General features: G+C 38.1%; 1 non-coding gene across 1 annotated transcript; it reads right to left on the bottom strand.

Moving 5' to 3' along the window:
* Positions 1–2,229: 2,229 nt before the first annotated feature.
* Positions 2,230–2,301, bottom strand: TRNAW-CCA. Its single transcript has one exon. It is a non-coding gene; the product is annotated as a tRNA-Trp (tRNA).
* Between the last annotated feature and the right edge of the window lie 21,233 nt (positions 2,302–23,534).

Raw genomic sequence — 23,534 nt, 5'->3', positions numbered from 1 at the left:
GTAACCCTTAATTTTATTGGAATAGATGCCCCTAGGAAAGTGAATTATAATTACTTACATATAACATTGTATACTATAGGAACAGCCAGAATAGAGAGAGAAAAAAATTTTAAGGAACCATTGTATCTATGATAAATGATTTTTTTCTCTGGCTTGCAGTCAAAAATTTCTCTTTGTGGCTCAGACGGTAAAGCATCTGCCTACAATGCGGGAGACCTGGGTTCGATCCCTGGGTTGGGAAGATCCCCTGGAGAAGGAAAAGGCAACCCACTCCAGTACTCTTGCTGGGAGAATCCCATGGATGAAGGAGCCTGGTGGGCTATAGTCCATGAGGTTGCAAAGAGTCAGACAGGACTGAGCAGCTTCACTAAGAGGAAAATAAGGTTGCCATTTTGGTTATTATTACATAGCCTGGAGAATTGTTTAAAGACAATACACTCAAATATGATTTATTGATATTTAGAAATTAAATATAGAACTTTTACTTTTAAAAATATATTCTTTATGTGAAAAGAGTAAATAATGTGATGGATCAATACTTACTGATATGGTAGTTCCAATTCCATTAAACTTGAAGTGATATTTTTAAACAGTCTCTACTTTTGAGGAATTTAAGTTTAGCAACAAGTAAAAATAATGTAAGTAAATTAAGTATATTATCTTGTTTATTACATCCTACATATATAGTCATATTTACCGATGGAATTCTCCAGGCAAGAATACTGGAGTTAGTAGCTATTCCCTCCTCCAGGGGCTCTTTCGGACCCAGGGATGGAACCTGGGTCTCTGGATTGCAGGCATTGAAAGGAATGGGTAGTAAAATTGATTTGGAATCAGGAAGATTTCATAAAGGAAGAGTTGATATATGAATAAATAGACCATAAGGAGATATTGCTCTATAATGAATACAACAAATGAAAACAACATATACAAAGGCATGGAGAAGTAAACTAATATGACATGTTCAGAGGAATGTGAATATGGCACTTTCAGAAATTAAAGAGAGAAGGATTTGGTGGATGGTTATGAGACTACAGGGCAATCATGTCAAGAGATGAATAGTAAGATAATTGAAGTTAATGAGAAAGATACTTTTAAAGATAATTGGAATTTTATTACTTTGATGAAAGAGTACCTGAGCAATGTTTTGGGGTCAGCTTTGCAAGATAGGATAGTAGTTCCCACTACTAGCGTGGAAAACAAATTTAGTAGTAGTGAGGCAGATGACCAGGAAATTATTAATATTTAAAAGATTAATTTCACAGTTTAAGTGAGAAATGCTATAATACTTAACCTAAGAGTGAGAGGTGGTAAAGATGGAAAGTAGGACAGGTTGAGGGCCATTTCAGTGAGATCTAGTGATTAAATTAATATGACCAGTGAGAATGAGTCAATTGACTTCCAGGAGTGTGACTTTGAAGCTCCTGTTGAGTATACAGTCTATGGGGCTTCCCTGATGGCTCAGCAGTAAAGAATCTGCCTGCCAATGTAAGAGATATGGGTTTGACCTCTGAGTCAAGAAGATACCCTGGAGAAGGAAATGGCAACTGACTTCAGTATTCTTGCCTGGGAAATCCCATGGACTGAGGAGCCTGGAGAGCTACAGTCCTTGGAGTCACAAAGTTTTGGATATGATCTAGTGACTAAAACAGCAGACACACAGCCTGTATAAGTTCAGGAGAAAATCATGTGTATATGTTTTGACTTTGGAAAAAAGGACAGAACCATGATAATATGTTGGTGAACATATCATTCAGGGTCCCAACAGGAAACCAAAGGCACAGTCAGTAATAATTAGAATAATTCCTGGAGGGCGTATTACAAAGAGATGGATTACAGAAGTGTAGGGAGGATCAAAGAAAACCAAAAGGATATTGTGGTCATTGATGACTAACAGTAATAAAGCTGTCACAACTTCTAGATACAAGTGGATAAAAGAAGTTAAAGGTCACCTAAAGCTAGATGTGAAGATACAAGAGAAGCAGATCACCAGGGAGAAATAGAGAGCATCTGTTGAGAGACAGAGCCAACTTGTGGAGACCTCCCAGGCTCTCTTCTGTGACCTGATTCTCTTCTCTCTCCCTAACTGTTGCTAGTGGTGAGTGAAGTTGCTCAGTCATGTCCAACTCTTTGCGACCCCATGGACTGTAGCCTACCAGGCTCCTCCGTCCATGGGATTCTTCAGGCAAGAACACTGGAGTGGGTTACCATTTCTTTCTCCAGGGGATCTTCCTGACCCAGGGATCGAACCTGGGTCTCCTGCATTGGAGGCAGACGCTTTAACCTCTGAGCCACTAGGGAAGCCCAATTGTTGGTAGTTGCTAGTGATTCCCATTAGCCAAACCTGGTCAGAAGAAGCCAGAGTACTTGGAAGCTCAATGATATAGTCCCTATAGGTCTGCTTCTTAGGGCACAGAACAAGATAGAGAGAGAGGGAGTCAACTTGGAAGAAGGAGTGGAAGATATCCATCAGAGAAACATCAAGGGATGCCTGCCACAGACAGAGGGCTCCAAACAAGACAAGAGAGAGTCTTTGGAAGTAGAAAACTGGGCAACATCATCCCTGGAAAGATAATGAGAAGGAATTAATACAGTTATTATTAGAGAAGAGCTTGGTGTTGGATCCCTCCTGGAAAATCAGACAGGTCATAATATAAAATATCATGGAGAGGCCAATAAACACGAAGATAAAGCCTGTAGAATGTATGTTGGTGATTGCAGGTGTTGATCTTAATAAGAGCGCTTTTGGTGGGTGGGATTAAAAGAATTATACTGCAGTGGGTCAAGGAGTGAAAGGAAGTGAGGAAGGCAAACAAGGAGCCTAGCCTCCTTTTCAAAGTTTTGTGATTTAAGTTACAAAAGAGTGGTGGCTAGAGCCATTGACAGGATGTGTATTCTTTGAGGAAATTTTCAAAAGATACACATATTATCTAACAACTGCTATAATTTTAGACTTGGGAATTTAAGGTTCATACTTTAGGAAGGCGGCAACATTCAGACTAAATAAAGTTGTTATAATCCTCAGTGAGGCACAAATAACTACTACAGTGTGTATCTCTTTCTCTTGAGTCACACAGTGCGTATGTTAGCTCCAGGGCAGGATAGGATGTGAAGTATTCACTTCTGGTGCTCTTAACCTGGTTTTCTGGACCATGTTGTCCCTTACTGAAGTTAAATGGAAGTGTATTTCTGTGGACACAGTCCACTGCTGAGAAAAGAGAATCCCCAGATCTTTTTAAGCACTAGGTTTCAACTGATACCACTGAGCAATGAAACAGTCCAGTGTGCAGAGATTTTTAATAGACAAAGCATGTTTCCACCTTCCCCCCTCAATCCATACTGCAGATATACAAAAGATCTGTATACTGGTGGAGTCAGTGTTGAGCTGTGGTTCTCAGGGGAGGGTGGTTTTCCCTCCCCCGGGGGGATATTTGTCAATGTCTGGGGACATTGATTGTCAAACTGGGAACATGTCCTATCATCTAGTGGGCAAAAGCCCAGAATACTACTAAGCATCCACTAAGTCACAGGATTTTTATACTCACAGCAGAGTGTTATCTAGCCCAAAATATCAATAGTGAGGCTCTTGAGAAATTCTGGTGTAGACTTCCGAGGAAGGAAAAGGAAGTACAAGAGACATGTATCCTGCCTTCACTCAGTGATTCCTCTAAAGAAAGGGGAGATATTCTGGAGTTCTTCATATAGTTGTGGGGTTCCAAAACAAGAAGAAACTGGGCTTCTATTTGACAACTGAGTTTGAGAATGGCAACCCACAGAGATGTTCTACCACACTGACATGGATGAGAGAGCAAGAAAGATGGCAGCATGGTCAGGGGGTCTGGACATAAGAGGGATTCAAGATCACCCCCGGAGTTTCTAGAAATTTGTTAAATCCCAGGGTGCTGAGCTTATGGGTGATGTGCTGTTTGGTAACTAAAAGCAACATGGACAGAGAATATCATTGAAATCTCCAGAAAGTAACATGTAAAGCCACCAGCTAAGCATGTGGGAAGCAAGGGACCCATGCTCTCACAAACCCAGGAACTCTCCTCTGCCATAAATGATTATCCCACATCTAAACAGAAAGGTAGAGTAGTGTCAGGTTCTAATTCTAGATCCCTAGCAGCCAGATAAGCTCCTAGAAGTGCCCATTCAGGGCCCAACTGAGGCAATTAAGATGGCCTTGTAAACACCTTGGGACTTTAAAGAGATGATGACTGCTTTAAACAAGCTGGAGCCAGAGAGAAGGAAAACCTCAAGTGGATTCAGTGAAGATGTCTGTATGAAGTAGGGTGGGCAGGGGCTTGGATCAAATTGACAAAAGTTCAGTTTCACATCTGAATTTTGTTGACATATCGCTGCTATTTCAAATCAACTACACATTTAAAAACTAATATTGAATATTCAGTTGTAACATTCCCCTTATTGAAGGATTGACTTCCCTCTCCCCTTTTTACTAGGAATTAAAGTTATACATACAAGCATTTAACATTTTAATTTTGTTCATGCCAATTTTAGAGATATGTGTACATATAATTTTCTACCACATACATTTAGTGATTACACTGTTCTGGCATTATCTCTTGACAACTGACTACAATAGAATTTGTCCATGAGTGTTTTTGTAATACTATAAAATCAGTACTCATTTTAAAGTGAAACATTGGAAAATGAGGAATCTGTAAAAGACAATAACACTGGGACACCTAAATTTTAGAAGAATATTAGGGGCACCATTTTATTAAAGAACAAAATACAGCTTGATTGTATGGAGAAATTGGCAAATAAATGAAACGATTATTTTCTGAAATCTCCATAAGTAAAACTTTTTGTCTACAGTAGCCATTTAAAAATCTTATAAGAAGCTTATAGAAATACTGTGGTATATTTAGATAAATTCAGGGAGAAAACCTAATGGTGAGAAAATATTTATCTTCTCCTCCATTTTTTTTTCTTATTCCTTTTAGGAAATTCCTTATTCACATAAAACAATTTCCTACATACATACAAGTGGCCTTCTTTTCAGTCATCCTTGGCAATGATACTTCCAGCTTTCTTTTTGGTCCTGTCCTGATCCCTGCCACCTTCACCTAAGGGCCTGTGACACCTCTTCTGCACTTTACACTCTGCCCTTAAAGCCTAGATCCCCTGGAGGAGGGCATGGCAATTCACTAATTCACTCCAGTATTGTTTCCTGGAGAATCCCATGAACCGAGGAGCCTGGCAGGCTACAGTCCATAGGGTCGCATAAAGTTATAGCACACATACATGAATAAAGCCTATCCTCATTGCTCTTTTTTGATGATACCCTTTATTGTCAGATAAGGCAACAATGAAATGATGATTTAAAAGGACATATTAGCTGCAATCTCAACTGTGCATTTCCCTCCCTGGCTCAGCTCTGCCATTGCAAAGGATCAACTATGCTTTAGCTTAACTGTGGAAATTTCCTGGGTTTCAGTCTTTTACTTAAGCCAAGAATTTGAGGATTTGGGCTGAGGCTCCTTGTTTTCCTTTAAATATCCAGTGCCATTAGAAGCATCAGCTCACCCTCCAGTCCTTGAATGCCTCCTTCCTGGTGTACTGTTCTGTGGCAGGAACTGGTGTACTGTTGTACTGGCAGGAACTCAGTTTCCCAGTGCCTTCAATGACCGTTTTTGTTCCAGATTACGATAGGTGAAATATGAATTGTAGATATGCTGTGTCTTCTTGCAGGATGTTGAGATTCTTCTCTTAGAATAGTAGATAAACTTTTGGTTTGTTTTCAGTCCCACTTAAGCAAGATGATTAGTTTCAGATTTCTTCTTACTTACCAAGACTGCTAAAGGTTAAATCACCAGGAATATAACCCTGCACTCCCCATGAAGCATGGTAGCTCCTCCAGTGTTCCCTTCACAATATCTTTATGGTGTTATTTTTTCTCCCACAGAATTCTTTATTTCAGAAACCACAAATGGTCTCTGGTGAGTTTAATCTGCCAAGCAAGTGATTTGGGGGAATAAAAAAAAGCAGCTGTAATGGGAAATCTAGAGAACTAGGCTTAAAAAGACTCAAAAACCTAACTTGCTAGAAGCACAGGCCAGGTAATCTAAGGAAACACTCATGGACAGAAGGCCAAGGCTGTGACTGCTGGACCTTGGATTCTGTCACTGGCTCCATGAGGCTGTTGCTGGCACCACCTGGCCACTTCCCTCACACAGCCAGAATCAGTTCTAAAATTGTTCTGTTTCCCTGGCACGCGCACCCGATTGAAGAAGCCTAGATTCCAGGAATCAGAGAGAAAAAAAATGTTTGGGTTTTTAGATGCTTTATTGGAAGGTGGTCCCTACACTTTCCCAAATGAATATCTTGGTGGTTTCCCTCAAAGATACACAAGGGCAGTGGGCTGGAAGTATTCCTCTGTTCTTTCAGATCCACTTGCCACCTTTTTACACCTGCTTTATGGCCTCCATCAACCCACCTCTTATTATCTGGATTTAGCTGAGGTCAGCCAACAGAAAGCCCAGGTGGGAGATAAGTAGGAAAAGAGAGTGAGATCAGGGTTTTTACTCCCTTTCCTCCCAGCAGGATCTCCACAGACTTGTTGCATCCTTGAATGAAACATTAGCTTCTGCAGGGGGTCCTCTCCAGCTTTCTCCAGCTTTCTGGGTCACTGGGATCTTATAATTCCTCCTTCCCTTTGCTCCTTCAAAGATGTGGGTGGTGATGGCATGAAGTCTGAGCTCTCCCTAGTGGTTTCCTGATCTAGTATTCTGATTTTTGTACTCTCAAATTGCTCCTTAATGAAATCCTCCTCAAATTGTCCTAATTTGAATTTGCCATCTGTTTCTGGCTGGGACCCCAAATGATACAGACACCCTCAAAAATGGCAAATGTCCTCTCTAAAGGATATTGTCTCCCCATGGTTCCTATGGGAACCACCACATGCCTCTTCTCTTTTCCCCAGGGTGGTCCTTTTCCACCTTGTGAAATTGGACACTCTTCAAGAAAAAGAGTTAGTCTCAGGACTATTTTACTGTAATAGATACATGAAAGGACTTAAAGAAAAGGCATCCCAAAGCAAACCAATGTGAAACAGAGAAACTGGGGAAAATGTTATGGAGGAGAGATGAGTTTTCACTCTGGGAACCTCTCAAGAAAGACAGACTGTTCATACCCAACATTACATAACGTGCTTTACTCACAGCACAGCACCTTGTTCTCGGATGTGACTCTGGACTCTGGAAGGCAGGGTGAGAACAGAGTATTGGCCATCATCTGTTGTTCAGTGTTAAATGAAATAGTGTGTACATTGCTTCTGTGCACAGGCTATTATATTGGAATGAGTCATGTAGCCAATTAGCTTAACAGACTAATTGGCATCTATATATAAAATCAACATATTTAAAAATGTATAGACTGTCATGACAGTCCAAACACAGGGTGGAAAAGACTTTCTAGACACAGAGTATTGCAGAAAGGAGTGAGTCTATTAAGAACAAAGAGCAGAGATAATGTGGGCGCTATGAGCACAGCAGGCTGACCTCCTGACAGGCCAGGGTGAGTTGACATTTTTCATCGGTTAGTAGTCAGTCTTTATAGACTCAAGACAAAGAAAATTCCTGCTGGGAGTGTGGCATTAGGTGATTGGTTAGGGTGGTATAGGGCGAGCACAAGTGTGGGCATTTTTGCCTAATAAGGGGTCAGGAAGCTGGCTGGTAAGTATCAGGGGGCCTCTTGGCAACAGTTCCAAAGGGGCTTAGCTTCAGAGGTGACCTTGGTTCTGGGCTTTGTATCAGTGGGCTTGGTGCAAGGCCTCCCACCTGTGGCCTTGGGATACGAATCCACCTAGACTTAGGAAGCTGTCCAGATGTTTGGCTTTCAAAAAGATACTGTGATTTTTGTGCCTCAGTGCCAGACTCTGCCAACCTACCTTCAGTTTAGTAGCTAAATGACATTATCATTTTTCTATTTATACATCATATTGTATTGCTATAATGGTTTAATGCATGGTGCTTTATAGATGTAATCTACTCTTGAACAAAGGATAACAATAGTCTAGGCTATAGGAATTTTTAAAAATAGAGAAATTTCAGATACCAGAACAAGGGGCTAGTTGATACAATATATTTAGAGAAAGCAGTCTTGAGGCACTTTTTAATCATACTGTATGTATACAATTTCCTGCTTTGCCTAGGCATGTGGCTAGTGGTAGATTTCTCTACCAGGCATAATGACACCCTTCCTAGCCTTTTGAGAAAGAAAAAATGTTCCTTGTTGGAGCAGATGTATCCACTGCCCCTCCCACATCCTCTCTGTACGCACACCTATACCCTGAAGGCTGCTTAATGTGAATGCCTGTGAACTCTCTGAGGGCTTCAGTGTTGCTATGCTCTGTACACAGACAAGCTGAAAGGGCTGGAGTTAATGCTCCAATGAATGACAGTGAGACTTAGTGGGTAAATACCTTAGCTTTCTCACCTCTTGATTGGGATAATATCATCTCCTCTGAGTGCCCTAATAGTATTGAGGCCATTTCCCCAAATTGGTACCTAGACTGATAACCTTTCATTGGTTTTCTTCCCCTTCCCGTCATACTGTTTCACTCTCCTAGGGGTGCTTCCTGGGATCACCTCATAAATTACCTACCCTTGAATCCTTGTTTTAGCAGTCGCTTCTGGGGTGATCTAAACAGACAATTGGTGCCAAAAATGGTCATAGAAGCCAACTCTCATGGCAAAATTCTGGAACTTGATTAGTCATCAGCCAGATGGCAGTGAGGTTCAGATCCTTACTTGAGGTGTATTGGGTTGGGTTAAAGGGGAGGGAGATGCCTTAGTTCAGGCAATTCCTTGGGAAATAGAGGGTTGTGATAATTATAAGGATATGACATTGATTGGTAAACGGTAGCTGTGATAGAATCTTATAGAATAAAAGTGACAGATCTGAGGCAGGTAACTAACAACCCCAGGCTTGGTATGATGCAAAGACCCTGTCCTCTAACAGTGAGAAGGCAAATGGCTGACAGCAACACAAAGTGAACTGAATTCATAGCCCTGGCAAGGTTCCTACCTTGGTGTCAGGGGCCTGTTAGGGAAAGAATGGATATTGAGACTTGGGATGAAGATTAGGGGAAAAATACCAACCAAATGGGTTACAGAACGTAGGTAATATGTATAGTAGGAACTGGAAGCACGTGCTTGAGGATGAAGGCTAAAATGCTAGGCTGTGATAAAGGATGGGGAGTGGATTATAAGGCAGGAAAAGGCAGAGTTATTGACATGTGATCTCCTGAGATTCAAAGTTAAGGTCATGGAAGGGACTCTGCAAACTAGTTCTAATAATCTGTTGCAGTGGCTCATTAACATTTGGGAGAAATGACATGGTAAACAAGGTGGATTTGCCAGAACTTCCTTGAAAAGTATTCAAGAAGGGATTAACTGTTTCAGTAATGTGGGTTGTTAAAAGGGCTTTACTATGTAATACTATAGAATCAAGCAATTAATTCTGTTCTCTAGTGGGGTTCAGAGGATTCTCCTTTATCTAGAACAATAGGGAACGTGATAGTAAAGGACACATCAATATTGTTGAGAAGTAGGAGCTATCTTCTGTAGACAAGTTTATGGTAAGGAATGAGTATAATGGTAATTCATAATTGTAGAGGCCATGTAATGGTACTTAGTTATCAGATATATAGATATAATTCTTATAGTAGGCAGTAAGGTCAGAGTAACAACCAAAAGGCCTTGATCTATAGTAAATACAGGGTATCTAATTCACTGGGGCCTAAAGTAACAGGAAGGGGAAAGCACCAATTCCTAGGTATATAACTGAAAGTGATAGTTCTCAATACAATGCTGTCCACTAGAGACCAATCAGTCACTTAATGGCAGGATGATTGCACTGAACCCCTTACATACTAAAGGAAGAGACAAGTCATCCTTGCTGACATTGAAAAGTATCTCCAATATAGTTTTACTTTTCTGCCTGCAATGACTCAAGTAGAACCAATGTTCAACGATTTGCAATCACACGTAATATTGCCTTCACTTTATGACAATGGGCACTGACCATGGGATTTACTGATCCTATCATGAAGTATTTTTCAGAAATTTGCAGTATGGTAGAGCTTAAACTGAGCCTTTAAGAAGCTAGTCCAAAATTCTATCCATATCTCTGATAATGGCTAATGTCCTTCTACTGACTTCTTTCCCTTCTTTTCCTTCATTCCCCATTGATATTTCCTGGGATCACATCAGAAATAAATTACTTACACTTAAATCTGTGTCCTGGAATCTGCCTCTGCGAAATTCCAAATCAAGAAACACAGCTAACTTAAAAAGATATATAACTAAATAATGTGTGACCTCTATCAGTTAGGTATGTATTCAGCTGCAAGTAATAGAAAATCCTACAAAAAAAAAAAAAGTTCTAATACATAGTTGTCTAACATAATAACGAATTTGAAGGTCTTCAATCCAAGTTGATATAGTCTCTCAATTATGCCAACAGGGACCCTTCACATACATAGCTATGTCTTCACATACACAGCCTATTGCCTCATGTCACAAAAAGGCTGCTATATTTCTAGGCCTAGCATCATTTTCCAGTCAAAAGAAATATTGAGGAGAAAAGGCGGAATCAGCAGGCATCTATCTATATTTGTCAATAGGAAGAGTGAGAACATAGAAACCTTTAGCAGCAAGGAAATTTGGAAAGCTGGAGCTTCAGTAGTTGAGTTTTTAACTTTTATGGGCTTTAAAATAAAGGCATGAAAGAGAAAGGATGACAGGGGAGTTTCAGTAAATCAACCCACAGTGTTACCATATGAATAAGAAAACTCAGAATTTGGTTTTTTTTTTAAATTCAACCTAAGTTCTAATCTAATTTTTTCATTTTTTAAAATAAAGTTTCAATGCTAGACTACAACTCTAGAAATTTTAAAACAAAAGCATGTAAAATAATCCATTAGGTTCAATTGTAAAATTTTTATATACCCTATTCATTAATTTGGAAAATATATAGCAAGTACTTACTAACTGCCTTTTGTGAACACAGCAGACAAGATTTATGTTCTTCTTGAGTTTTTGATCTGTATGTGAACTATTCAAACTGTTTTGGTTGAAACAGAGTAACTTTATAAATTTTTTCTTCTTTTGGATCATAAAAATATGCCATAAAATTTTGCAATCTATTCTATCTTAACTGTAAGAATATTTTGTCCTCTTAACTGAGAGAAGAACATCAAATTTTATTTTTCTGATTCTTAAGCTTTGTCAAGATTTTCCAAATAATTTCTGACACTTATGTCTCTCCAAGTACAAAGACATTCAGAAACTTTAACTTCAAACTGTAAATCATTAAAATTTTAAAAAGCACAAAATATAAAAAAAGTAAAATAGGATATACCTGGTTCTGTCTATAGCCTTGAGTTATTGGCCACATCCTCATAGGCAACTGTTTGCTACAACCTGGATATCTGCTTTGTAGACTCATGCTTTCTAACAGCCTCAGATGAGAGCTGACACTAGAATCTGGAGCTTTTGATTATTTTATTTTTTTGTGGCAGCAAATGATCTTTTCTGTGCCAATTTTGTCTGGCTAACTGTCCTACATATTTTTTAATTGCTATTTTTATTTGCACTCTTATATTTTCACACCTTCTAGAAGTAATATAACAGCAAGATTTTTATCACCACAACTGGTAGACACCTGGGTCATTCCATTGACCATTTAGGGAAATATCCCCAAGCTGTAACAAAGCTGTTTCTATGTGCTCACTCACTTTACTCTGCCGTTTCTCTGAGAATTGGGCCTCTGTAGTTAAAAAATCACTATGGAGATGTTTTATTTCTAAAAGCATAAAATTTTAGAACCAAAATATTATAAAATTATGAATATATAAAGTTCACAGCAATCTTTAATTTAGCAAGAACAGTTTTAATTGTATCAACAGAATATTTGATTCAAAATTTGTATTATAATCATATATAAATATTATTTCTGGAAGTTTAACATTTTTTAAAATTGAACCATACCTGCTTTAACCATTCATTTGTTCATGGACACTAAGTTGTTTTCATGTGTTCCATTGTGGATATTGCTGCTTTGGACATAGGGGTGCGTGTATCTTTTTCAGTTATAGTTTTGTATGGATATATGCGCAGGAGTGGGATCACTGGATCATGTGCGCACGCATGCTCAGTTGCTTCAGTTATGTCCGATTCTGTGTGACCCTATGGACTATAACAGTCCATCAGGCTCCTCTGTCCATGTACTTCTCCAGGCAAAAAATACTGGAGTGGGTTGCCAGGCCCTCTTCCAGGGGGTCTTTCCTACTTTCACATTGAACCTGCATCTCTTATGTCTCCTGTGTTGACCAGCAGGTTCTTTACCATGAACACCATCTGGGAAGCCCTTGCTGAATCATAGGGCAACTCTATTTTCAATTTGTTAGGGAACCTCCATTCTGTTTCCCATAGAGGCTCTACCAATCTACATTCCCACCCACAGTGTAGGAGGGTTCTCTTTTTTCCACATCCTCTCCAACATTTATTATTTGTAGACTTTTTGATGATGACCATTCTGAACAGTGTGAGGTGGTACCTCGTAGTTTGATTTGTGTTTCTCAGCAATGTTGAGCAACTTCTTATGTGCCTATTGGCCATTTGAATAACTTTTTTGGAGTAATGACTGTTTATGTCTTCTATACATTTTTCAGATGAATTGTGTGGGTTTATTTGTTACTGAGTTGTATGAGCTGTTTGTGTATTTGGGATATTAAGCCCTGTTGGTCACATCATTTAGCAAACATTTTCTCCCAAGTTGTCTTTCATTTTGTTTATGGCTTTTTTTTCCCTTTGTTTTTTGTTTTTTTCCTGTACAAAGCTTGTAAGTTTGATTGCTGCTGCTGCTAAGTAGCTTCAGTTGTGTCCAACTCTGTGCAACCCCTTAGATGGCAGCCCACCAGGCTCCCCCGTCCCTGGGATTCTCCAGGCAAGAACACTGGAGTGGATTGCTGTTTGATTAGGTCTCATTTATTTATTTTTGCTTTTATTTCTATTGTCTTGGAAGACTGACCTAAGATAATATTGGTAGGATTTATGTCAGAGAATGTTTTGCCTATGTTCTCTTCTAGTTTTATGGTGTCATGTCTTTTATTTATGACTTTAAGCCATTTTGAGTTTATTTTTATATATGGCATGAAGATGTGTTCTAATTTCATGCATTTATATGTGGTTGTCAAACTTTCCCAGCATCACTTGCTGAAGAGACTGTCTTACTTCATTGAATAGTTAACGCAAGCCAGAGACCATGCAATGAAAAACCTCATAGGTTCTAGCTAACTTTTTCCATTAAAATTTCATTTTTATTTACTCTAGCCAACTCTCTACCAAAGGGCATTTACTTCTTTGCTCCTTAAGAAGAAAAACTACATATGTTACATGCTTCCAATTAAGTCTGTTTAAAAATTTTACCAACTTAACTTTGAATGCATTCTAAAGCTGTATATTTTTTATCTCCTCTTCCCCGACGTTTATGATTTTGATGTCACAATTTACATTTCACCTTGTGTATCCATTAATAATTTATTATAGTCATTTTTAATACTTTTGTCTTTTTTGCCCTTTATACCAGAGTCTCAACTATACTCAGATCTTTCATTTTCTTGTCCTTTATGTATGAAATGTCTCCTGATCTTTCTTCTCTTAAATCCAGATAATCATTGTAAGTAGGTACAAGCATTAGTCGACTTTATGAATTGATGTAGTTGTACTTACTAGTAACTTTTCTCTTTATTTTGTAGTGAGACTGTTATATGCATACACATATGTGAGTGAATGTGCACAGGGTAGTTATATTATCTAAAAATTTCATTTCAAATTTCGTTATAGACAAAATTTTGTTATGAAAAGCAATTTCTAGTTCTGGTAAGGTTTAGAGCCATTGGCCTCAAGGAGTCTACTTCTCAACTACTTTTTAAAAAACAACGTATAATAACAAATAAAAATTATATATTTAAAGTCTGCAGTGTGATTATTTGATATGTGTATACATTGTGAAACGAATACCAAAATCCATTTAACATATCCATCACCTCACATAATTACCATTTTGCGTGTGTGTGGTAAAAATATGTAATAGCTCCTTTCTTAGGAAAGTTCAAGTATCCATTACAGTAGCATTTAACTATAATCACCATGCTGTACTTTATATCCCCAAACTTATTCAATCACTTGTTAAATACTGATCTTGGACACTAGACGTAAGGATCAATCTACTAAGGAATCTTCTCTCATGAACACTGTGAACAGGACACTGACAGTATTCCTTTTTAAACATTTTTCTTTTTTGGTCTTTGGAAACCAATAAAAAAAGCAAAAGTGAGCACATTCTTATTTAGATATTAAAATGTTACCCATCTGGTTATCATGATGTCTAGGAACACTTTATTCTTTAAAAATTGATTTGATAATACATACCTCTCATTTATAAAGTAAAACTAATATGGTATAGCTTATTTATATTATTTATTAATATATTATTTCCACTTGTAAGAGAAACATCTTGCAGTCAACTTCACTTATAACCTACAAAATAATTTTATTAACTGCTCATGTATTTTGCTTGCCTTTGTTTTAGAAAACTGCGATGAGGGCTGTAGGTAGGTAGGGCATGGTGATATATGTGGGACTAGTTATATACCGGAAAATATACGACTACCTTTGCATTCAAGAGAAATATAATCATATGGATCTCTCTAACTTTAGTTTGATACATTTGAATTTCCTTATTCTACAATTTTATTCCAATTTTCAAATGACTTTTAGGATCTCTTTGAAGTGTGAAAGTGAAAGAGAAGTCGCTCAGTCGTGTCCAATTCTTTGCGACCCATGGACTGTAGCCTATCAGACTCCTCTGTCCATGGGATTTTCCAGGCATGAGTGCTGGAGTGGATTGCCATTTCCTTCTCCAGGGGATCTTCCCGACCCAGGAATCGAACCCAGGTCTCTCGCATTGCAGGCAGATGCTTTACCGTCTGAGCCACCAGGTAAGTTCTATAATTTCATGATTTGTATAAACTATCTACATTAGTTAGTAAATAAATTGACTTGAGGTTATAAAAACTTTTACATAGATTTTCCAAAGATCAATTACATAACATGTCTTAGTTGAATCATAAGAATTTTTCCTTTTTTGTGGGGGTGGGGTTCTTTTAATTTTATTTTTTATAGAAGTTTTATATTTACAACAAAATTGAGAGGATGATACAGAGATTTTTCATATACCCCCCATAGTTACATAACCTCCCCCATTATCAACATCACTCATCATTTGTTACAGTAAATGAAGCTGCATTGAAACATTATGATCACTCAAAGTCTATATTAAGTTTACATTAAGATTCACTCTTGGCTTGTACCTTCTATGTGTTTAGACAAATGTATAATGACACATGGGGCTTCCCTGGTTGCCAGGAGCCACTATGGGAGATCCCACCCATGACAAAATTCATGCAGAGAGAACTTGACAGGCAAAGGAGGATCAGGCCTCAAGGGACCCCCTGAATCTCCTCAAGCATCCACCCCCAAACCAAAATCTGTCTGTCTTACTATTTTGTGCCTTTCACCAAGTCTTCTGACATTAACAGGGGGCTATCCCCGACCACCTTTCTGTGGAAAAAATCAACTTAGGGCTTTAGTTAATAAGTCTCCTGGGCATGAAAGGAATATTTCTGTTTTAACCCCTCTGTTGGCATTATAGCTTGCCTGACAGGTTTATCCATACACTTGCAATTAACGCACATGATTGTTCACAACTCCCCAGCCTTGAGAGGCATGGGAAGCCAAAACATTCTAAAAGTCCTAATGAGCATAGAGTCCTTTAAGGGATGAAAGATTATTAGAATAGATGGTACTGGTAAAGGGCTTCATTGTTGGGCCAATGCTTGCTGCCAAGTTCCCGTATCCCCTATCCACTGAGCACCTGGGAGTGCATTAGTTAACATAGTTGGAATGTAAGAAAAACAAGCAGTAGCCTTGGAATTAACCACATCAGACCTTTGAGCTAATTGGTTCTTTCTTTGTTCTAACTCACCGCACCTTTGCTCCATGAGAATGTAACTCTGTTTAGCACTTTCTGAGGCTGACGTAGATTAGAAATATAAAGAAAAAACACTTCAAGGGAAAATAAGTTTTCTGGTTGAACAGGCTTTATCAAAAAAGGGTCATAAAGTGTCCACAGGCCTCCAAGGCCAGAAGATATTGTACACAACATTGTTTATGGAAAAGGTATGCAGAAAAAATCCTGGTTTTGATAAAGACAAAACAGATGTAATGTTTGGGCTGACTCTGTATGACTTTGCATCTTTCATTTCCCTCTATGTACAAGTCAAGGTATAAAAGTTCCTTTTGAAAATAAAGTTATGGGCCTCGCTCACCGAAGCTTGGTCTCTCCTTGTCATTCTTTTTTCCTTTTCTCTCCTTTTCTCTCTCTGTTCTTCTTTCAAGATGACTCCTTGGAACACAGGACCTTTATTGGCTTTCTGTGTTAATCAAAGAAGATCAAGCCTCTGTTCTTTTTGCTTTGCTATCCTTTCGCCTATGCCATCATCTTGAGGGTACCCCTGGATCCTGCTGGGGCTGAACCCCGGCATCTGGTGGCTCAGATGGTAAAGAATCTGCCTGCAATGCAGGAGACCCAGGTTCAATTCCTGGGTTGGGAAGATCCCCTGGAGAAGGGAATGGCTACTCAGTCCAGTATTCTTGCCTGGATAATTCCATGGACAGAGGAGCCTTGTGGGCTGCAGTCCACGGGGTCACAAGGAGTTGGATACGACTGAGCAACTAACAGACACACACGCATATACACACCCACATAATGACATATGCTTCATTATACTATCATGCTAAGTATTTTCACCACCCTAAAATAGTCTATAATCTACCTATTTATCTTCCCTCTACTACTACTTCCCACTACATAAACATACCTCTAGCAGCAACTGACCTTTTTAAAATTATCTCTCTAATTTTGCCTTTTTCAGAATTTCATATAATTGAAATCATACAGTAATGGAGCTTTTGCAGATTGGCTTCTTTCACTTAGTAATACACATTTAAGTTTGCTTCATATCTTAAAAACTTTTCCTTTTAATAATGTAGATAAGTATCAACTATATGTAAGCCTCAACAATAATGCAAATAAATCATTAATTGTACAGTAAAAAATAAATTTATATACATAGAATACAATTGTAAAGATGTTATGGTCTAAACTGTGAGTGAAGCAGTCCATCTAATATGAGTTAAATGATTCCAAAAATTGCAATAGTTTTTTCTTAGGGGGAAAAACAATAGTTTTTAATTTTTTCAAAGTAGATTTTGAGGCTATTTTCAAACATGAAGAACACACAGAACACACAAATCAGTTGCTTTTATTAGCCAAGGAATTTTCTAATGCCTGAACTGCCCTAGAAATTAACCTATTGTCAATGTATACTCATCAGTGCAATCTAACTGAAATTTCTACCTGAGTTAGTTGATTAGTGTTTGTTCAATTAGTCCAGCTATTTCATTTGTGTTGGCAGGCACATTTTCCTATGTGCCATGTGACTGACAAAGTTGGTTGATGGAACAATGAGCAATCACTCATCTTAACATCTCTTAGCCTGAGGCATCCTCATTTACCATCTTTGCACTTTTTTTGGAGGGGCACATATCTTGGCTTCCTTAAATGCTCATGATGTTCACTAATAATACCTAGAGAAGCTTAGAATCCTCTGGGTGCATTCCCTTCTGTAATGAAAGTTCTGATGATCTATACATCTTGTTCCTGCAAAGACTGAATGAGGAAATGGAATGCTTTGTATTCCAAACCACCATTGATAAGGTAATTCCAGTATTATAGTCTCAGCAACAGAAAGAGCTTAGTAAGGAGAAAGCCTAGTCATAGTACAGTGCCTGACAAATAAGTACTTCACAATTACATTGATAAATCACAGATCCATTAGGTCAATTAAAAAAATATTGGTGTTCTCTTGAGAAAGACCCCATCAGTACTAACAGTGCTTTACTACCCAATATGGGATGACTCCAATAAAACTGTCTGAGGTTCACAGAGAATAGTCCTTTTGTGTTGACAAAGAGGAAGTTGCAACAATTTCCATTTAACTGGCATTTAGATCTCAATTAGGCTTCCTTCCTTGCCTTGTGATTGAGAGTTTGGAAATCTCAGTAAAGAAAGAAAGTATGGTTTATGTAATTTCCATTGGCCTTCACTGCAGCTACATCGGTTGTCTTCTAAATCAACTTATGGTCGGCAGCAATGGAAACCAGAAGTGGAAGACCTGTGTTCAGACTCATGTATCAGGTTATGACAATGAAATTAGGGAATAATATACACTAGTAATCATAATAGTCTTTTGTCTTAAAGCTAAAAACACACAACCCTCCATTATGTCCCTGAAAGTATTTACAAATGACTTGAATTGGAACCGATTTTTCTTTTCACAAAATGCAATGAATGCTTTTTCATCATGTCTGGTAAGGTTTTACAACCTTCAAAATAGTTAATGTCCAATGGTTGATTGGTTTTATGCTTTTGCTGGCCCACTCATATTTTTTAAGTCTAATAATTTTCAGGAGCAGTTGCTGGAATTTCAGAGCATAAAGTATTTTAAGATAGGAAAAGAAAGATAAAGACCAAAAAAGAACTTTGCCAAAAACATATATTGTCTATTTGACCAGAGACATCTAGCCAGTGTGACACAAAAGAAAAATGCTCCATATTAGTGTTTTGTTTCAAGACATATATAATCATAATGTCACATCTAACTCCCTTTTCCCTGATCTTGACATGTTAGCAACGTTCCAGTCAATAAGTTATTGAAAGGCTATTTCATTACCTGGCATTAGCCTCAGAGATACAGACCATCATCCTATATTTTGAGAGGAACATAAGATAGATTGGAGGACATTAACCTGATGGAGAAACACAGCTCCCAAGTTCTTCCAAGAAAATGGGCAATGCACCGTGTTATTACCTGTTGCTGAAAAGGAGATAAAAAATCTTCAAAAATGACCCTTCTTCCACTTCAACAATCTAACTCCCAACAAATTACACTGCTATAAAAAGAATGACTAATTATGTTTCCACTAGGTACTATAAAGTGTCCAATTATGGGTCTAATTAGGAGGGAAGGCTGTAAGGTAATGGGCCTTTATTTAGAAATGTTGTTATTCTCAGGACACCTTCCAAAGTGGTTTCTATGTTTTGTTTTATGTATTACATTTATTCTACCTTTCTGCAACTTGCTCAGATTTATCTCAATAGGACAAACATCTGTCACATCTTGCATATTGCTTTAATTTGATTGTCCCTGACCCCTTAGGCAAATACAGACAGGTGGAAAACATACTGGCTATTTCACACAACATCTGTAGTCAGTCTAGCTGTCTTTTTTTTTTTTTATGGCTTATCACAGCATGGGAGGCTGCTGAAACCAAACTGCTCTCTCATTGTAGCAGAGAGAGAGAGAACCAGGTGGAAGTCCATCCTCTGTTTGCTTGAGCAACTCTCCACCACTTAGCATATACAAATGCTGGCTAAGGAAAAGACCTGCCTGGTTATAGGACTGATCCTTAGGCATTAGGGGAGAGGTAAAAACAAACAAACAAACAGGGTTAGGGTTTCAATTAAGTCATTATCTTTATTCTGGAACTCCAAAGGAATTTAATAAATGACCATACACACACACACACACTCATGCACGTGCTCACACACATACACACATATTCACGCAAAATGTCTTTAGCAGCAATTTGACGTGATTAATGAGGCTGCTCTGGTATATCTTGAGGATAGCATATTAGTCACAGTTAATGACTCTCACATAGCCGCCTCAAAGAGCAATATATCCTTATTAAATGCTTGAGCATAGAACCAGGAAAGACCTTACAATATCTGGTTGTCAATGACCCTATTTCCAATAATGGTGAAGGGACAAACCCTAAAATAGCCAGAACTGATAGATAATGAGGATGAGGGGGAAGGTTTTTTTTTTGTTTTTTTTTTTAAGCAAGACAAAGCAAAACAGGAATATAGATTCTCCAAAATACCCTTCATGACAGTCCTAGCCTATAATCATTATTTAGGTCAAGAAATCTTTCCTTGTAAATGAGTTTTTACTTGAATCCAAGTCAATTTCCTCTTGTGTAGGCAACAATGGAAATGGAGAAAAATTGCTCAGCTACCCTCATATATACACTTAATATACTTGGAGATGGTTACTAAATCATTCCCTTGTCTTCTGTGCCATAAACTAAAGTTAACTTCTTTAATCTTTCTCACTGAGATTAATATCCATCTTTTAAAATGTTATTTAAATTTTTGTCTTCCCAAGTGGCATAGTGGTAAAGAACTCACCCGACAATGCAGGAGATGCAAGAGATGTGGGTTTGATCCCTGGGTTGGGAAGATTCCCTGTAAGAGGAAATGGCAACCCACTCCAGTATTCTTGCTTGGGAAATCCCATGGACAGAGGAGTCTGGTGGGCCACAGTCCATGGGGTTGCAAAGATTTGGACATGACTGAGCATGCACACAATATTTTCAGAGTGGCAAGGATTTTCCTCTATCACTTGAGAGGTTAAAGGCAACTTATGTTGCCTTTAAAAATAAAGGTGGCACTACCATCTACACGTGGTCACAGAAGATCAGAGGTTGGGGCCCAGAATTTGCATTTTTGACAATAATTTTTTGAGATCCATATGCACATGGATATTTGAGCACCAGGACTCTAAATTCTCTTCACTTAAAACATCCATATACCTTTTTTAAGCAAAGCACAGAAGATACATGATCTCCAGTAAACTTTTCTATTTCATCATTTCACCATATCTGTATTTCAGTTTAATCAAATGATGTAGGCCCCTCAGTTTGACATGATTAGTAGGCCCCCATAAATGTAGGCCCTTCAAACCTACTTAAAACCATTCAAGATTTCATTAATTGTCCCTAAGTATGTCTTCCAAAAGTATTTCATCTCTTCTTGGCAGGTCCTCCTAATATGATTGCAAGGTGATTCTTGTTACTCCTTCCTTTCTAGTCTAGCATATAAAATTCCTTCTAGCTGCTCCCCCCACCAAGACCTATATTTTTCATTCCTGTTCTTTGCTCAATTTCCTGTAACTTAAAAAAAAAATTCTTGATGAGACTGAATTAATTTACTTTTTTTTTTTTAATAACAGTGCTGTTTTGAATGAATTGGCACCTTTGGAGGAGATATTGTCATAATTGATTTACCAATTAATACACCTTTGCTTCTTCCTACTCTATCTTCCTAAAAACCATTTTATACCTAATCCTAGCATCTCAGTTATCTTCTTCAAATTTTTTTCTTAATCTGGACTTTCTGTACAATAAACTTCCTTTTTCATTTATTACTAAAAGTTAAATCTCTGTCTCATTTTTCCTCAAACACAGTTGTGCTAATTTCAACACCTGGTCTTTATTTGTATTGCTCTCTGTTGGAATGTCAATAAATATTTATTGAGCAAAATCATTAAGAATACGGTCTTTTGAAGTAAAAAACAACTGAGATGAGCTCTCATTCTATCACTTCAGAGTGATATGACCTTCCATTAGTATTTCAACTGCTCTACAATTCACTTTTCTCAGCTATAGCTTAAAAACAATGGTGTTTAAAAAAAATAAAATAAAAACAATGGTGTTTATTATGTAATCACCATTAGATGATAATAATAAATTATGTGACATATTTTTAACTATTTGCAAAATTCCTGATATAAATAACTTCTTGTTACTAGTAGTAATAGCAGTGGTAATTGTGATCTGATAGTAATAGTAAAGTAATCATAGTAATGTGCAATGCACTATACTACGTATAGGAAATACCCAAGAAAGATGTTGCTCTTACTTTAAGGAATCTATAGCTTACAGAGGGAAAAAAGGAAGTTAATTCAATACTTAGAATAGTCTGTACCAACACAGCAGTTAACCCTAAACTAATTTCAACATCTTGAGAGGCCTCCCCAATGAAATGAGGCTGTGAGGTAAGAAAATATCAAAGTCATGATAACTGGAGAAGGGGAGTGGGAAGAAAGGGGAGGCTTAGGCAAAAGGAAAAGTGTGTGTGAAGGCCTGAAAGTTTGAGGCATATTGGACCAAAGTAAGGAAGTTCTGCCTCTCTGAAACATGGTAAACCTGTAAAATGAAATTGTCAAGAGAGTAATTCAGAGAGTTAGAAGGATTCAGACTGTGGGCTTCTTTAGGATTTATGAAAGAATTTGTATTCTATCAGAAGAATATAAAGAAGGGTGTTAAGCAATAAGGTGACCTGATTGAATTTTTTTTTTTTTTAATATTGTATTTGTTTCCAAGGACTGCTGTAACAGGTACCTATAAACTGGGTGACTTAAGACAACATAATGTATTCTTAAAGTTCTGGAGGCTAAAGGTCTGAAATCAAGGTGTCAGCAGGCAGGGCCATGCTCTCTGTGAAGGCTCTAGGAGAGGGTCCTTCCTTGTCTCTTCCTGTCTCCTCTTGGTTTCTGGAAATGCTTGGTGTCCCTTGGCTTGTAGATGTATCCAGTCTCTGCCTCTATTATCTCTCCATTGTCTTGTTGTATTCTCCGTAATCTTTTTTTTCCTGTGGATAATTTTCCACTTTTCATAAGGACACCAGTTATTGAATTTGGGCCAGTCCTAACCTGGTATTCAGTTCAGTTCAATCCCTCAGTCGTGTCCGACTCTTCGCGACGCCGTGAACTGCAGCACGCCAGGCCTCCCTGTCCATCACCAACTCCCGGAGTCCACCCAAACCCATGTCCATTGAGTTGGTGATGCCATCTAACCATCTCATCCTCTGTCATCCCCTTCTCCTTCTGCCTTCAATCTTTCCCAACATTAGGGTCTTTTCAAATGAGTCAGCTCTTCACATGGTGGCCAAAACATGCTATAGCTTCATGTTAATTTATTTCTAAATAAAGTTACATCCATAGGTATTGGGGGTCAGCACTTAAACATACCTTTTGAGGGAACATAATACAACCCACAATACTTATTAGTATTGGTTTGGTGGTAATTTGGAGAACTGATTCTAGCAGAATAATTAGAAGCAGAAGAATGGTTAGACAGAATTAGGAGACAAAAATTCATTAAAAATTCACAGATACACTAAATTGAGTTTTGGAAGTAGAATTGATAAGAGCTGCTTATTGATAATTATGTTGGGAGAGTGGGTAAGGTAGAGAAAGTTTATGATGATTCATGGCTTCTTGCTTGGGCAAGTGATGAATGGCAACACTGAGAAGGGAGAGTGAACAAAAGTTGATATGTCTTTGGAGTGAAGGACCCATCATTTTTATTATCCAAGTGTCGGATTTGTGTCTGCAAGGTGCTAGGCTGTAGATAAAGCAGGCAGTCACACAGTTATAGGCCTGCCCTCCTGGAGCTTATGATTTTGGGTAGTCACAAAGGAGTTATTTCTGCTTTAGTAGGAATTCCATACAAGTTTAGAGTCTAAATCATACA

This window comes from Bison bison, unplaced genomic scaffold, assembly GCF_000754665.1.
Source record: "Bison bison bison isolate TAMUID 2011002044 unplaced genomic scaffold, Bison_UMD1.0 scf7180017864351, whole genome shotgun sequence".
NCBI classification, from domain to species: domain Eukaryota; kingdom Metazoa; phylum Chordata; class Mammalia; order Artiodactyla; family Bovidae; genus Bison; species Bison bison.
The sequence above is the reverse complement of the archived record's forward strand: the minus strand, read 5'-3'. Positions and strand labels throughout refer to the sequence as shown.